Consider the following 18,525-nt stretch of genomic DNA (forward strand, 5'->3'; position numbering starts at 1 on the left):
CGGATCATGTGTACGCCATGTCGGAGAGGCAAAACTGAACGAATTAATCTTGTGTCCATATAAACAATTATTTTATTAAATGTATTCATGAGGCTTTCACAGAACCACTGAATTTATTCAGAAATTAAATTATACACAGGCAACTTATGAAGCCATTTTATTGCATTGTATTTTATTTAGGGATATCATCATGTTTATGGGATAGTTTGTGGTTTTAATATGATAAAATATGAAAAAGTTGAAGAGATTTGAAGACGGTAGATGCAGAAAATGGTGTGGAATGTGGCTGATGGTGAATATAGTGTCTCATTTGGTCTAACCACTGTGACAGGCTTCAGTGCTGCATTGGAGGGTTTGATACTGCGCAAATATGTAATCTTTGAAATCTAAATCTCCAGCTTTATTTGCACTACAAGTTTCACATCTTTTATGTATTTTTAGAAGTAGGCTAACTCAAATCTCACACATGCCACATTCTTTAAATAATGTATGCGTTGAGCTTGATCTTGATCTGGGTCATTGAGGTCTTTAGAGTGTGATCGACTCAGCGCTGCGAATGACGAAGGCTCATTTAACTATATCCGTCGCTCGCTTTCCAAAGTTATTGGAAGGAGAGAAGAAGTGTCACATTTTAATGGTGGAGCGGAAGCAGCGAGATTACTGTGTTGATAACTCTTTTGTATTTTGGCCTTTTCGGTGCTCAGGCTTGACAGCATTCTCGCCTCATTTTAGATGACGGCAGCTGGAAGCGAGTTGTTTCTTTCCACAGGAAAAACGGAAGAAAGGACAAATCAGAGCTGAATCGAGTAATGGTAAATTTAATAATTGAAAGCCTGCTGTCCGGTCCTGTATTTCATATTTATTGACAGCCTATTCATACAGACAGCAGGTAGTGAGTTTGTGCCCCACAGTAACAGAGTGCTGATTATCTATAGGCAGCAGCGCATTTGTTTGAAGCCAAACCGCTGCTTCGCTCTGAACCTGTCAGAACCTGATGCAAATGAACCAGTTTCTGGCTCACTGCACGCCAAGAATTAATAACCACACACACCCTGCATTACAGCGCAATTAGATTGTCCATTATTTTGTAAACGCCAGCAGAATCATTCCGTCCTTTCCAGCATATTGTCATGTGGCTGCATTTGCCTAACAAACGTGAGATCAAAGGCGCGTTTTTGAATCCTAATCAAATCTATTTGGAGTCCCTCGTCGGTGCAGGATGGCGGGCTGCGGTCTGCGGCTGGCACGGTTTGAGGCCCCGTCTGAATACCTGCAGCAGTAAATAGATGGGCGGGAAGGATGATTTGCATATAAAAAGGAGCAATGATAAAAGAAAATACTTAACCTGGAGTTTCTCACCATCCAACACTCTGGCACCTCCAGCAGAATGACAGAAGACTGCTTTTTATCAAAGGGGATCCCATTATAAGATAATTGTATTTATTCTGGTGGGAGAATGAAAGGGAAGGAGCAGACAAAGAACATGGTCTGCAGTGCTGTAGAGCAGGATGAACAACTGTAAGAGACTGAAGAGCCCGCTTACTTTAAATACAGACGAGCGGAGCGCGGACTGTGGTGTCGGTATGCATTTGTGAAGGGACCTGTGTTTTCTACAAAGATGAGTGCTTTGAACATGTAGGAACCCTATGAGGTATAATTCATGTTGTGTCAATTACCAAGAAGCGCATGTAACAAGATGAACAGAGGGACTCCCAAACCAGAACTCTTCAAACAGCGTGCGCTCACTTCTCCACCCCGTTAACACTTCTCCTGTCAGTCATGCAGTTAGATCAATGCAGCAATACTCAGCAGACTCTGAGGTTTCTGTCCTGGTTTAGAAGATTTGTTTGTTGATCCTGAGAGGCTGAAGCACATAGAAACACATCTCTGGGTTTCTCTTAGTCATAATATGTATTAAGAGGACTACAAGTCTGCAACCTTGCTAGCGGGGAAGGAAAATAAATAATCTGATCATATCTTTGCGTATTTCTAACTGGAATGTTGTAAACTAGAATGCTCTGTCAGCCACTTTTAAAGCCCATTTATGCTCAATATCAAACACTCACTGCCTTCTCATCATTTCCTGTGTTCTTTTCATACATATTTTAGTTTGCCATCAGGGAGCTTTTGGATGCATATCCAAAGATAATAGCAATTTTTTTCCCCATTGAAATTAAGAAAGAACAAGAGAAATGCTATTTTCCATCCACATACCACAAACTATTTAAATCTGGAAAAATGTGACAAATTCTACAACTGATTAGCTCCATTGAAATTCAGTAGCAGTTGTACAAAATGGTTTCAAACATACAAATCCAATGCAAAATAAAACAGTGGACACTCACCTTTTCATGGTTCCATATTTGTGGATTTGTCAGATTTTCCTGTGAAACAAAACTTAAAATACTTTGCAGAAAGTTTGCCTATTCATGGATTTGTTTGTAGGGCATATCTGGAAAAATAAAAAAATAAATGCTGTTTGGGAAGCTGAAATACCTAGACCCATCAGAACTTGACAGGCTATTGGCTGACACTTGCAAAGCAGCCCAATCCATGAGTGGCATTCATTTTCCTTGGACTTCATGGGCTGCACCTCAAAGAGTGGAGATAAAGAAACCTGTGCTGTTTGCTTTTGCAATAGCAGCAAGATGATTCTCACTGTGCATATTAATGCATATTTTAGTGCAAGTGTTTTTACAGTGCTCTCTCTCGGACAGCAAATATAAAAATTTAATTTTTCATTAAATTATACATAAATTTAGGCAGCAATAGTTTCAAATTTATCAAACCTTGATTGTATTTCAGTTTAGTGACTCTTGAGTCAAGCAGCACAAACCAAATGCAATGACTACAGATGAATAGCTGCAGGATCAACAAACCTTTAAACTGAGCTCTGAGCTAACACAATAATTAGCAGAAAAATATAAATCAATTACCGTAGTCCTGGCTGTTGTTTTAATGCCTGAATGCTGGTTGTTTATACCATTCAAACCAGGCTAATTGAACTAAGCCACACAAGATACAAAGTGTCTAAAAGAAATTTCTTTCATTCAAACTTTCCCAAAAAGAAAAAAAGAAAAAAAAGAAAACCTCCAATACTTGCTACCATTTCCAGTAGGGCACTTTCATTAAGCAGAAACAAATTCCTATGATTCATGCAACACAATTTTCTTCCCTTTTAATCAAAGCTATTTGTAAAAGTCTCAAAAGTGACCAAAAAATAATTGAATAAAATTAATTTACCTGACTGGACATGAACATTTGGGCTTCAATCAAGCTACAGATTTGCAGGGATGGAAGAATATACTGGTTCAGTCTTTACTGCTCCACAGGTAGTTGTTGTTTCTGCATTGGCAACAATAAATAAGGGTGACAATACTGGTTAATGAAGTTTCACACAGTCATGTAATTGACTGAGAAAGTCAAAAGCCCTTTTACTTTGATGACTAAAGTTTCAGAGTTAAATATCAGCTTCAGTTGGCTTTTGAGTGTTACATTTCTATAAAAAGTTAGCTGGTCATTGTATGTGTACAGTGATATATAGGATATTTATTCCCATTATTGCCCATATGGCTACACTACTGCTTGTCTCTTGGCACCTAATTACAGCAGAAGTTAAAATATTCGAATATGAGAAGTGGTTCTCGGTTCAGAGGGAACATGTCATCAGGATCCACAAATTCATTGCACAGAAACAGATGCAACAGCTATTTTCCTGTGTAAGTTATAAATATGTGTGCTGGTCATTTCACTGCTTTGGGATTTTGTATCTTTTTACTCTTGGTCGCTTTGAACTTGACTTTTTTTTCTTTTCTTTGACTCCGACTGTAGGATGTTTCTTACAAACCATGAGCTGATTTGAACTCATACAGGGAAGGTGTTGTACCCACTTTGACAGCTGATTTAAAGGGGGGTATTATGTATTTTTCAGGCACATAGTGTCTGGAAAATACCTTCAGTTGTTGTAAAAATGCATTATATATAAAAGAAAAACGGACATCATGCGGACACTGGTGTCCTCATGGACCCATTGGATAACATGTAAGCATTTTGGGGGTGATGGTTATGGGGTTAAGAAGTTCCTAGTCTTTGCGACAACACCTTCAGCACATCACCAAAATGCTTCTCAATATGCAGTACTGTGTGTAGTGAATCAATAAAATATACAAGTTTAGTTAAATTACCGCAACACTCGCCTGCATTCTTTAAAGCAGCAGTATGAAACATTTTTTTAAAANTTAAGAAAGAACAAGAGAAATGCTATTTTCCGTCCACATACCACAAACTATTTAAATCTGGAAAAATGTGACAAATTTTACAACTGATTAGCTCCATTGAAATTCGGTAGCAGTTGTACAAAATGGTTTCAAACATACAAATCCAATCCAAAATAAAACAGTGGACACTCACCTTTTCATGGTTGCATATTTGTGGATTTGTCAGATTTTCCTGTGAAACAAAACTTAAAATACTTTGCAGAAAGTTTGCCTATTCATGGATTTGTTTGTACAGCATATCTGGAAAAATAAAAAAATAAATGCTGTTTGGGAAGCTGAAATACCTAGACCCATCAGAACTTGACAGGCTATTGGCTGACACTTGCAAAGCAGCCCAATCCATGAGTGGCATTCATTTTCCTTGGACTTCATGGGCTGCACCTCAAAGAGTGGAGATAAAGAAACCTGTGCTGTTTGCTTTTGCAATAGCAGCAAGATGATTCTCACTGTGCATATTAATGCATATTTTAGTGCAAGTGTTTTTACAGTGCTCTTTCTTGGACAGCAAATATAAACATTTAATTTTTCATTAAATTATACATAAATTTAGGCAGCAATAGTTTCAAATTTATCAAACCTTGATTGTATTTCAGTTTAGTGACTCTTGAGTCAAGCAGCACAAACCAAATGCAATGACTACAGATGAATAGCTGCAGGATCAACAAACCTTTAAACTGAGCTCTGAGCTAACACAATAATTAGCAGAAAAATATAAATCAATTACCGTAGTCCTGGCTGTTGTTTTAATGCCTGAATGCTGGTTGTTTACACCAGTCAAACCAGGCTAATTGAACTAAGCCACACAAGATACAAAGTGTCTAAAAGAAATTTCTTTCATTCAAACTTTCCCAAAAAGAAAAAAAGAAAAAAAAGAAAACCTCCAATACTTGCTACCATTTCCAGTAGGGCACTTTCATTAAGCAGAAACAAATTCCTATGATTCATGCAACAGAATTTTCTTCCCTTTTAATCAAAGCTATTTGTAAAAGTCTCAAAAGTGACCAAAAAATAATTGAATAAAATTAATTTACCTGACTGGACATGAACATTTGGGCTTCAATCAAGCTACAGATTTGCAGGGATGGAAGAATATACTGGTTCAGTCTTTACTGCTCCACAGGTACTTGTTGTTTCTACATTGGCAACAACAAATAAGGGTGACAATACGGGTTAATGAAGTTTCACACAGTCATGTAATTGACTGAGAAAGTCAAAAGCCCTTTTACTTTGATGACTAAAGTTTCAGAGTTAAATATCAGCTTCAGTTGGCTTTTGAGTGTTACATTTCTATAAAAAGTTAGCTGGTCATTGTATGTGTACAGTGATATATAGGATATTTATTCCCATTATTGCCCATATGGCTACACTACTGCTTGTCTCTTGGCACCTAATTACAGCAGAAGTTAAAATATTCGACTATGAAAAGTGGTTCTCGGTTCAGAGGGAACATGTCATCAGGATCCACAAATTCATTGCACAGAAACAGATGCAACAGCTATTTTCCTGTGTAAGTTATAAATATGTGTGCTGGTCATTTCACTGCTTTGGGATTTTGTATCTTTTTACTCTTGGTCGCTTTGAACTTGACTTTTTTTTTCTTTTCTTTGACTCTGACTGTAGGATGTTTCTTACAAACCATGAGCTGATTTGAACTCATACAGGGAAGGTGTTGTACCCACTTTGACAGCTGATTTAAAGGGGGGTATTATGTATTTTTCAGGCACATAGTGTCTGGAAAATACCTTCAGTTGTTGTAAAAATGCATTATATATAAAAGAAAAACGGACATCATGCGGACACTGGTGTCCTCATGGACCCATTGGATAACATGTAAGCATTTTGGGGGTGATGGTTATGGGGTTAAGAAGTTCCTAGTCTTTGCGACAACACCTTCAGCACATCACCAAAATGCTTCTCAATATGCAGTACTGTGTGTAGTGAATCAATAAAATATACAAGTTTAGTTAAATTACTGCAACACTCGCCTGCATTCTTTAAAGCAGCAGTATGAAACATTTTTTTAAAAGTGTTTTTTGCTTTTTTGTTAAAACTACCAATATGTAGTGACGGTATGGTATGAAATGGGCAATCTGTGGAAAAAAAAAAAAAAAAAAGCTTCTCCGTCTTCTCAATATGGTCCTACTGTCATCTGAAGAAATGCATCTCTTGGTCAGAAGCAACGAGTCAGAGGAGGATCTTAGGGCAGTTAATCACCACAAGCTCCCCTTTTCTCTCCCCTATTCTACTGCTAGTTCACCCTATTCCACCACAACAGAGGCTAACATGAATGCTCAGGCTGGTAAGCATTGCAACCGATTACAGAAGATAATCGTTTTCCTGGAATGGTAAGTTGTTTCTCCGCTATTGGCACATTTAGCGGTGCATATACTCTCATGACTGATATTGCGAAGACCCTCCTCCTGGATCTGATTGGTTGTTTTTGACCGGGAGCTGTACATTGCTTCACACCGCAATAGGAGCTCAGGGTGGAGGTGGATTATGGATCATCTGTAGCGACATGGTGGCAGTTTTAACAAAAATGTGTAGAAAAAACATTTTTGTAACGGTTACATACTGCAGCTTTAAACAACCAGTTTAGAATAAGTAAGCATTTTAGGGGGTGCTGTGGTGGCACAGGGGCAAAGCTCAACCCACATATTGAGGCCTCGTGGCAGTGGTCGCAGGTTCGATTCCCAGCCTGACATTTGCCGCATGTCTTCCCCCTCTCTCATTACCCTATTTCCTGTCAAACTACCTTCAAATAAAGGCCACTAAAGCCAACAAAACCTTTTAAAAAAAAGAATAAGGAAGCATTTTACATTGCTCAAACTTTGCTCGGCTATGAGGAGATTGATGTGACATCTCTGGTGTAGCTCAGCAGATGACCAGCTTTATTAGCCTTCCACTGAAACATCTTTAGGCTGCATTTAATGTCAAACGCTCCACACATCTACCTCCTGCTCTGGAAAGGAGACAGCTGGCTGCCGCCGCTGCTGCTGCTGCTGCTGCTGGAGGGCATCACAATGAGCCATGTGGCCTGAGGGATTTGAGGTCTTCAAGAAACCACAAGGACATTTGCCTCATCTCTCATGGGCCTCTTTTGATGTTTTCATCGTGTGCTGTAGTGTAGCCATACATAGTTTTAACCTCGTGAAAACACAAGCGTCTGTGAAAGAAAACGGGTTCCTTTTCCGAGCTTCCCTCATCTAGTCCTTGTGCTGTGAAATGTGTGCATGATCTCCCTCGAACTGGTCTGACGTGTTGCATAATTGCCGTGCCCACGAGGTGACCTTGATGATCAGTGGAGCTGCATCTGCTATCTGTGTACCAAAGCCCACCTCTGGGGAGTCGTTCATCTAGATAAGAGAGCCATCAGTCAAGGAGGCAATTGATCGGCGCGTCAGAAGCTTTGATTTTCTTGTGTAATAATCGGCTCATATTTGACACCTTAATGTGTAAACAGGAAGGGAAGAGTGGGACAAATGAATTGTGAAGGACAGTTTTATGCTTTCTCTGCTGCATTTATGTTTGAATGTCTATCAAAACCAATCTGGCCGAGAATGAAAAAAGTAATTACCCCCGTTGTTAAGCAATCATGGAATTTAAACACATTTGTCTGAAAGCTGAGTCATATCAGTAAAATCGATAAATCAGTAAATGGGATCAGACTGACATGAACTAGGCTAAAAGATCACCAAAGCGACACCGATTCTGAAACAGATCAAAATATGGTCCTTAATTTCTATCAGTCTGAGTCATTTCTCAGGCTTTCAGAATCCATAAAAGTTAAGGTTAGTGATCCTAATTTAGCAAAAAAAAAAAAAAAAAATGGAGACTGAACCAAAATCACATCCATGAGTGAGTTGCAAGGCCAGAAATTACTCAAAGGTCCATTTTACATTTACCTAAAAACATATTGACTGAGATTTGTGGAAATAAACTCTGTGAACTCATGAGACAGAAATGTAACTTCCTGGAAGGCTTGCATCTCATATCTGACATAAAACCAACAGCTAAATGGTGACTACTTTACTGCTTCAGCATCCTGATGACTTGCCACTGATCACTGGTGCTATGAAATTTGCTCATTACTAAATGCCGCAGGATAATATCCGACCATCAGTTTGACATCAAGTGAAGGACAGGGAGAGTATTATCCAAAGTACACCAACAAGCCCATCTTTAAATAAAAGAAAAAGCTAAGATTTCACAGTGGCTTAGTCAAAGTCAACAACTTAAATCTATTTGAGGTGTTGTGGGGTAAGTGATTAAAGGCAGCTCATGCTACAAAACCCTCCAATGTGACTGAATTAAAACAATCATACACAGAGAGCGCCAAAACTCCCACAGTGATGTAAAAGACTCATTAACAGTTTTTCATAAATGTTTGATGACACTTGTTGTTACCAACGGTGGGGCAAACAGGAACACAGCCATTTTTTTCCTCAAAAAAAAAAAAAAAAAAAAAGAAAAATTATCATTTCAAAACAGGTTTTCTTGTGTCTGTTAACCATGATATCTTTGGTAGAATATTAAAATTTGTTTGACCTGAAGCGTGACAAAAAAAAAAAAGCAAAGACAGTAGAAAGTTGTGACAATGCGTCTTCAAAGCGCTTTATGTCATCAATGCAAGCCACGCTGCACTCGGAAGACGATAAATATGTCTGTATTGCTATTTTCCAGCGAATATAATAAGACGTACTCATTGGAGAGCCCCAAATGCCAGGCATTTATTCATGATGCATTGTGAGACAGTGCCGGATTAGTGCGTTTGGTCCCCCGTTGTGGTCAGTGTGCTACTAGGACAGTAAGAGGCAAGCTGACATGTGTTAGGCATTGATAATGACTGGTTGAATCACAGCATACCCACTGGAGTGCTGGGCAAAATAAAAGCGCACAACCATATCAGTCCCAAGCATGGCGGCAATCGCCCACAACAAAGAGCAGTGTCTTGCATGCTGAGTTAAGCTGATGGGTTTTATATTCAAATAATGAGGACAGGACAGGGGAAAAAAAACAAAAAAACACCACCAGCATCGAGGGATTGCTTCCTCCATGAACATGGATATATGGTGGCTAGATTAATGGTTTATGTCTGATCTCATATTAGAAATGTTTCTAACTCAAAGAGGCGTTCAGCATTTCAAGCTGAATTATTTTTATCCGGCTCTTTGGCAACACAAAGTTTCTGTCAATACATTGTTGATTTTCAGTGGGCTCTCTGTATTTAATGAGGGGCGAGTGCATAACATCTTGCTTTGTTTACCAGTCCTTTTCTGTCTGCCTGGTCAATAGGTTCAATTTGATTCAGTCTGCGGGTGGGAAAATAAATTGGACTTGTAATGGAGGTCATGTTAGACAAGATTCAGTTTGCTTATATATTTATTACATTCAAATAACTAATGCAGGTATACATTTTTACAGACTTGATCATTCTGGGATGTAGAGCGTCAAGACAATGCTTTGCAAAAGTATTACCACTGTGGAAACTTTTTAGCATTTTGTCACGTTACAAAATCAAACTTCAGTGTATTTTATTGGGACTTATATATGTTAGACCAGTGGTTAGCAACCAAAAAGAAAAAGCTTTTATAAATGTGTACAATATGTATTATTTGGAAATTTCCCTCAAGCATGCAAACATACAGAAAGTGTAGCATGCAAATCAATAGATTGAAGAGACTGCAATTACAGCTGCCAGTCATTCAAAATATGATTCTCAGTTGGATTCATGTCTGAACTTTGACTGGACCATTATAATATCTGAATAGACCTCCCCCATTATCTGTGGCTGCATGTTTAGTGTGCACCCCTACGGAAGCTTTGGTGGTTTCATGCTGCTGTGCAGCGTTAGATCCAACAAAACTAGCATTTTGCATTAAGTTTGAAAAGCACAATTGTTCATTTTTGGCCAGCACATGGCAAAGCATTAGAACAAACACTCTATATGCTGAGGCCAATCAGGACTTTCTCTGGATGCATTTCCTCATCCTCTCTGCTCATTTCCTTTCCGATTACTTTAAGTAAAGGCCATTAGTGCCACAAAATCTTTACAAAAGTTCAATTGCTCAATTTCGGTTTAAATTGAACATAGTTCAGTTTAATCTTCCACATTTTGCTTGTACCCTACATGACTTGTCGGAGACTGCACTTCTTTGGCTTTTTACGACTTTCTTTCAACTTCGACCTTCTTGTTGCCATTTCTATTAAGAGAATATCCAACTAATGGTAGTTGTGTCAACAAATGTATCCACCTAAACTCTATGTATCTGTAGCTCCTCCAGAGTTATTGACCCTCAATTGCTTCCCTACCACTTCAGGTGGTCGGCCATATTTTGTTAGGTTTGCAGTTGTGCCATATCCTTTCTCTTGTTTGCAAGTTGTAACTTTTTCTGAACTGACTCCTGTGTCTCTTGGTCTCCATGAACTTCTGAGGTCTTCTCAGAACAGCTGGAAATGTTACAAATCAAGGTGAGTTGCAAAGGCACTTGGGTGTGCAGGATTTTAATTAGGGGTAAAAGGAAGATTAAAAGGGAATGGATACAGGTGCACATTATGCTTCAGAATATTGTTTGCTAAAACAATGAAAACCATAAATAAATGTCCTTGCACTGCAGTTATTCCCTCCTATGTGTTGATCTACCACTAAAATCAAGAAGAATGCATTAAAGTTTGTGACTATAATGTGACAAAAAGTGAAAACGTTCAAGTGGCGCAAATACTTTTAATCCTAAAATAACGTATATTTCACCCTTTCTAGCATATGTGCCAGTATTTGTGGAAAGATTCACCGAATGGCCCCATGATTAAATGTTTCCTGACAACATTAAAAAGGCATGGTCACACAGGCTCACTGTGTGATTTGGGAATATTTATACCCTCATTATCACTTTGCAGATGTCATTGTGGTGCCTGGATAATTAGCTTTCCAGAACCCTAATTTAGGAGTCAGACTGTGCAACACCTGTAAATTTATATGCATTTGTGGAAATAGTTTTAGTATTTAGTACAGAGGTCCTAATTAAGATTTTATTTTTTTCTGATACCAAAACAAATCATTTAAAAATAGGTATTGGTTGAAGCAAGATTAAACTGAGTTGGGGTCATGTAAAACTTGCACAGTATGCGTCTCTTTTTATATAGACAGCTGGAAGAGACTATTCACATGAAATAAAAACAAACTCATCAAAAATCAGCTGGAATGTGCAAATGGCAGCAGATGTGTATAAAAACTGTTAGTTTATTGGTTATAGTGTTCAATAGATGCTGGGAGGAAGGATATGTGATGACGCACCTTTGTGCACCTAGGATGCAGCAGTTGGTACTGAAGGCGTTCTCCGGTTATGCAACACAAAAGCCTGCAGGTGTTGCTTTAAAGTACTTTTCTACACATGCCTCCATTTAACTCAAATGTTGTGGATTATCCTGTCCATGCAAAGAAAAAACATTTTCATTTGGACCTTTTTGGTTTAAATCATAGCAATTGTACTGTTTGAAGGCTTCAGGTTTTAAAGAAAGTAAAAATCCCTCTAATCAATCTGGTATTTAGGAAATATGGATAATTTGAGTTGTAAAACAGGAAAGGGATGATCTGATCTAATATACACTTAGGGGAACATATATCTGTGTATAGAGAGAAAAAAGGATAATTTAAATGTAATTGTCAGAAAAAAATTCGATGGTAAACCTCTGAGCCCAAATACACAGTAGTGTGTGTATTTCCACTTTTAAGGTGTGCAGTGATCCTAAACTTTAGACTGGAGGCTGGTTGGTTCAGGGGCAGCAGAATTTTAATAAAACAAAATCCAGACCCACTCAAACAGTCTGAAGCAAAAGAAACAGAAACCATGAGGGAAGAAACTGGTAGCAACAGAGGATAAAGCAATAAATGAAAGGATCCAAGGTTTATAAAGGTGGTTTTCACATGAACCTTGAAGACATAATAGTGCTTCAGTCCCCGATCTGTGATTCAGCCACAGATCGGGGTGAACATAATTGAATCTCAAACGGAGCTGAGTAGAGTTGCCAAAAGTTATACTGAAGTAACCATCATGTCAACAGTTTTACTCGAGTAGAAGTAAAGTACTCTTTAGTGTGTGTCTGTACTTGGTATATTTTTGGTTAAAACCAGTTTTTTCTTTGCTTAGAGAGGAAACTTAAGGTGGGTAAAGTTAGCCAGGAATTGTAATCCAAGTAAGAGCAGTTATACTTCAAAGTACTATTCAAGTAGAAACAAAAAGCCTGGTGTAGTAGTTCTACTCATTGTAGTACTTTGTTGTCGTTTCAAAAGCTATTTAATAAAATATTCTCTATATGTTCTATGCAAGCTTAGCTTCATTGACTGTATTGGTATAAGTTGTTGTTTCTGTAAGGCACTTTAGTGTGAAAAGAAGCAATTGTGTACAAAATATAAATGAATTTTGTAACTGTCCATATTTTTTACAGTATTTTGTAAACATTTATTTTATTTTTTTTAAATATTGAGTAGTATCTGAAGTAGCTGGATGATCTGTGGGCATTCTGATATGCTTTACCTTCGTACCGACTGTCTAATAGCCTGGAAACTTGCTATAATTACCCTCCAATGACTTATGCACACCTGTTTAAATTGGTTATAAATGCCTGGCCCCACCTGGGACTCAGAGGAAGACTCAATCATGGAGAGCTGATAGGCTGTTTGTGAAATAGAGGCTCCAGCATTAATCTCTGCGCTCCAGTCCTCTCTTGCAGGTGTTTCTCAATACATTTGAGTATTTTAGATGTTCATTAATTTCAGAAATTCAACAAAAAGGTATTCATTAGAGATGGCAAGCATTTATTTCTCATAATTTTAATTAAACCACAAAATTTAGCTCTTCAGAAATGTTGAATATTACACAACTGATGTACAGTTGATAGGTTATTTTTGGTTGTTGTTTTTTACACAGTAATGTGGCATTATGGTTCACAAAATCATGGTGAAGACTGCTGAATTGATAGCATCTCGTGACGGTCACCCTCCATGAAGAGGATCAGGCCCAAAAGGTCATTGCTAAAGAAGCTGGCTGCCCAGTGTGCTGTTACCAAACATATGAATGGAAAGCTGAGAGAAGGGAAAGGTTAAGAAGCGACACGGAAAAGCCTTGAAAGCATTGTGAAGCAAAGCCTACTTAAGTGCTTGGTTGAGATGCAGAAGGCTCAGAGTGAGGATGGAGTCAGCACTTCAAGAGTCGCCACAAACATCTATCCTGGTCAAATGTCACATTCCTTTTGTTAAGCCACAACTGAACTGTAAACAATGTCAGGAGATTTTTTTTTTACTGGGCTAAGAACAGGACTGGACTGTTGCTCCAGATTACTTTACTGTCCAAAGCAATATTTTCAGGTAAAAGGAAATTGTGTAATGATTTAGAAATCACGTCTCCGCAATATTACAGGATGATTGCCTATGCAACACCTTACTGATATAACATTTAATGCAAAAGAGCCCTCACCAAGTGTTCAGTGCATATACTAAACAGTTCATGGACATATTAAACATTTCTGTCTTAAAAATCTATTTTTTTAACATGTCATCCAAATTTTCTGAAATACAGGATATAGCTTGTTCAATTTATCTGTATCTGTAAAATTTAATACATATAAACACTTAAAATGTGTGCATTAAATTTAAGTTTTTCAATTGGAAGTGAATCTGTAAAATTGACTATTTTTCTTTATAAATTTTCCATTTTGAAATTTAATTCACATTTTTAGATTTTCTTTTCAAAATGTTGTAAAACTATTTACACATTTAAAGCTTTCATTCCCACTTTCAGATTCAGATTAGTTTCATTAAAGTAAGGAGTTTATTTTTGTTAAGAAATAAGATGGTCATCTATTAAAACAATGTGAAAGATGAGTTTTTGGGGGAAGAAAATATGACATTTTTGTGAAAAATAAGTGGAAGCTAGGAATAACTGACTGCCTTTCTAAAAAATGCCTTTCGAAAAACTTTTATTGATATTAGCTGACTCATTGCTTAGTTTGGTATTTAAACAAGACCCAAAACAAGACCAGTTTTAAACCTAAAATTAATTCACATTAAATATTTTTTTGTTAGGTTCTTGTGGCCTGAAATTGCACAATTTAGACAGAAATGAGATGAAATAAGAGAAGGGAGGGGGGAGATGTAGAGCAAAAGGTCTCGGGGTCGGGAATCTAACCCTGGTCAGCTGCATCGAAGACTAATGGCCTCTGAATATGAGGCACCTGCTCTACTGCTGCAGCACATAACACTTCAAAATGCTCCTTTTTCAAATTTTCTATAATTTTCTATAATGTGTTTGTATAGGTTTCCATACAAAAAAAATCTACAATTTCAAACATTTCTGAGTTTCTGAAGTCTGCTTTTAAGCTCTAGCAGGGATGGACCCCCGTTTAACTGCAGTTTTATTTTTTTAAAAAATAGGGAACTTTGTCATGGAAACCCCTTTCTTTGATGTTCTGAAACCTAGCTTTAGTCATATATTTTATAAACACAGCAAACGGTGTTATTCACAAAACTACCTTCAGAACAGGCTCCTTTCAACATCTAGATTATATCTTTTAAGGACAAGTCTGATAATCAATAGAATCACAAAAATAGCTCTGATTGTCATCTTTTGAAGAGTACATGTTGTTTCCTGGAACAGGCTCTCCTCCGTGACCTGCCTTTACCTTCTGTTTCAATTGTTCACTGTTATTTCCCTAGTTTAGCCCTGACAGGCTCGTTACAATGAATTGGAGGTTCCACAAAGGAGACTTTTTACGCCACATTAGGCAGGGGTCCCACACGCTTCTTTGGCACAGAAATACAATTTATTTGGACAGAGCGGCTCATGTTGGCAGATTGGCTGTTATAAGTTCCCTTGATTTTTTTTTTATTTTTTTATTTATTTTTTTTTAGTTTTTCCTGCAGCCAACTTCTCTGTTGAAGTTGAAGTAAGGATTTGGTGCTGGTAGAGGCATTCAAAGAATGGCCAGAATAATTTTTCATAAATTACCTCTGTCGTCATTTCCCTGCAGGAGTGCTATAGTGACAAAAAAGGAAAATAATTTTTCAGCATTGACACCACCAGCGGTGTTGTTTCATTATTTTTGTAAGAATGTGATTTGGTGTTCATGAAAGCAATTTTTTCCTTCTACGGGGAATATGCTGTGTTGTCTGTCAAACAGTGAAAAGCAGCTGATTAACCACAGTTGTATAAGTGGCCCAAACACCACTGGTGGGCCTCCGGGTCGTCACGTCAGTGAATCAATTTGTTGTGTGCCCCCATATGAAATGAGACCTAATGAGAAGTGCCTCAGTCTCAATCACAAGACAACAGGGAGACACAAGGACACATTTCCCCCCCTTTTTTTTTTTAAAGCCATAGTATTACCAATACATATGCATCTCAAAAAAGTGATTCATTTCAGTGACCAATGTGTAGTGCTGTGAAAAAATATTTGCCACCTTAATGGTTTCACTTCTTATTGTTGAACAATTTCAGATCATGAAACACATTAGATGATCAGACCAAAATGTGGTTTTATTTAAGAAAAAAATGATACAAAGGGAAAATATGTTTCCTCTCTAAACATAACTGGTTGGTAGAGACAACCAGTTATGTACCATACCACTGTTGGTAGGGACAGCAGAGTTTGTGAAAGGGGCCCACAATTACAAGAAAATATTTAATTGTGATACCACAAGTGAAAATTGAGATAACTATCATTTTTATGATTAACTCAGATTTTTGGGACACTTTTCTTTTACCATAGCACAATGACCCTACAACTCTCTATAGACTCTGTAGATCCACTTAAATAGAAATTTCTAAATAACATTTATGTGCTCAAATATTATTTTATCAATTAAAGCAGTTTTAAATGTGTATACTGTCAAATTACGTCAATGTGAAAAGATGATCAACATTGTCTTAAGTTCACAGAATTATTTGCTTTAAATTGAACTACTGAAATAAATTAACTTTTGAATTATCTTCTAATGCACCAACATACACCTCTACTAACTGCCAACGCTTTGTTGGAACTGTTTTAAAAATTGCATCCAATTTTCATGCTTCCTCCCAGGCTCCATCTCCATAACGCCATCAACATGCTCTGCCCATACGTGCTGACTGGATAAGTGCAGCGTGGCTGCACAACGCGCAATTTGTACATAAAATTGCAGGGTAGCGTCTTTCTCAGCAAGAAGGGATATAATGTATATTGACTTGTTTTGATTGAAGCTGTTTGAGGGACATTTGAGAAAGTTCACTCGTGTATTTTTGCTCACCACTGAAGCCTTTGATAGTGATGGACAGGTGTGTGAAGGGTAATAAGTACCGTAGCTGAAGTAAGAATGCACTGACAGAACCCATTACCTCTGCAGGAGAATACTTCACACATCCACTCAAATCAGAAAACATGAGGGTATAAATAGGAAAATGCTCATTGACCTCTGCATAGCGACTGGAAAATTGAACATTATTAGGGTGCTATATGTCTTCTAAATGGGTCTGTGACACTCTTCTGTTTGTGCTGTGCGCAGGGCAAAGCTGTCAATCAGTGCAGAACAAGATGCCTCTGTTTAACTTCAGGCTGTTGTTTCTAGACCCACTGAGACTATTACTCAAAATTGATGATCCTTGTGTCATGATGTAAATTAAAGTCTTATAAGCCAAGTTCATAAGAATTTCAGACAGTTTGACGGGAGTGTTGCTCATTTTGATAATCGCAGTCATAACTTTCTTTTCAAAACAGCCCCGGACTTTGTTTGTTCAGAGTACAGAGGAGGGGGTGGCAATTTAAACGAAAGCTCCAAATTAATGAAGATGGAGGGATTGCTAAAGCAGTGAGGTTTCATCATCCTCTTGTGCTCTTATATTTAAAGCTTCTAATCTTAAAGTTTATAGGAATTCTCGGTCAAACTCTCACTGCGAAAGCGTTCACAGCCCTGGAATTGTTCCATGTTTTGTGACTTTCCAACTTCAAGACATTTTATTTGAGTGTTCTGTGAAAGTTGGGATGCACAATTTACGCTTAAAATGTCAACATTGTATGATAGACGGGTATCTTCCCTGAGCATTTTCTTCAGGAGACTGTCATAGAAAAGCAGTGTCTTCAGTCAGAAACTTCTTTAAATTTGCTGCAACACAAACTGCTTATAGGAGATTCTTCCTTTTCACAGCCATCGCCAAAAACTCTTTGAAGAGCCTTGAATTAATGAGCTAAAACATTTAATTTCCCTTTAGTATCAAAGTATTTCTAAATAGGATTTAAAAACACAAATGCTATTCTAGCAGTACTTTAAGAAGAGCAATCATGATGCAAAACAATCCTAATAGCTACATCTCATCCTATTTTTAAATACATTTATGATTATTGATACTTTATGGAGCCAGTAGCGGGGAAACAAACTGGCAAAGCAGCAACCACAGCCAGGTTTTCTCATTAGTTTTGGATTTGTTTGCATCGTAAATCAAAGTTTATTCTTGGACCAACTAAATCAGAATAAAAATCATATTTTTACCCCCTGAAAATGAACAATACAAAAGTAGTCCATTCTTGCATGATGGCCTCAGAATTAGCTGAAAAAGCAGCCAGAGGCCAAACGATAACTCTGGAGCAGCTGCAGAGATCCACAGCTCATTTGGAAAAATCTAATAACGGGACAACTATCAGCTGTGTACTCTGTAAATCTGGCCTTTATGGAAGGAAAGCAGCAAGCAAGCCAACGTGGAAGGAAAGGCATATGAAATTCTGTTTGCAGATTGATGAAAGCCAGGCAGGAGAGACAGGAAACATGTGGAAGAAGGTATTCTGGCCAGATGAGTGAACTTTCAGCCACAATTTGTAGTAAGAAAACCAACAAAAACTCCATCACATTTGTGTTAAAATGTCAAAGTCCATTTGTAAAATGAATTAAAAATCTGACACAAGACTAGAGTTTCAAAGAATAGGGTAAACTACTTTAAAAGGTGGAGTCACCTGTTGCTGAAAATTATACTCAGTTTTGCATGAAGGTCACCTGACTCCTTCCCGGTGCGCTTTTGTTCGAAAATAGCTTTATATGAATATCAGGACCGGGAAAATGTTCGACATAATCGACGCTGAAAATTACGAGCTAGGGTTGATATAGCTGATGCAGGAACACGGCGTGTGCACCCACGACGAACCGCTCCTGTTTATGCTGAAACCGAAACAGTAAGTTATGTCCGGTGTGAATCTGTGTGTATGTGTGTGTGCTTCAAAGTCGGCACGG

This window comes from Poecilia formosa, unplaced genomic scaffold (genome assembly GCF_000485575.1).
Source record: "Poecilia formosa unplaced genomic scaffold, Poecilia_formosa-5.1.2 Scaffold151, whole genome shotgun sequence".
Classification (NCBI taxonomy): domain Eukaryota; kingdom Metazoa; phylum Chordata; class Actinopteri; order Cyprinodontiformes; family Poeciliidae; genus Poecilia; species Poecilia formosa.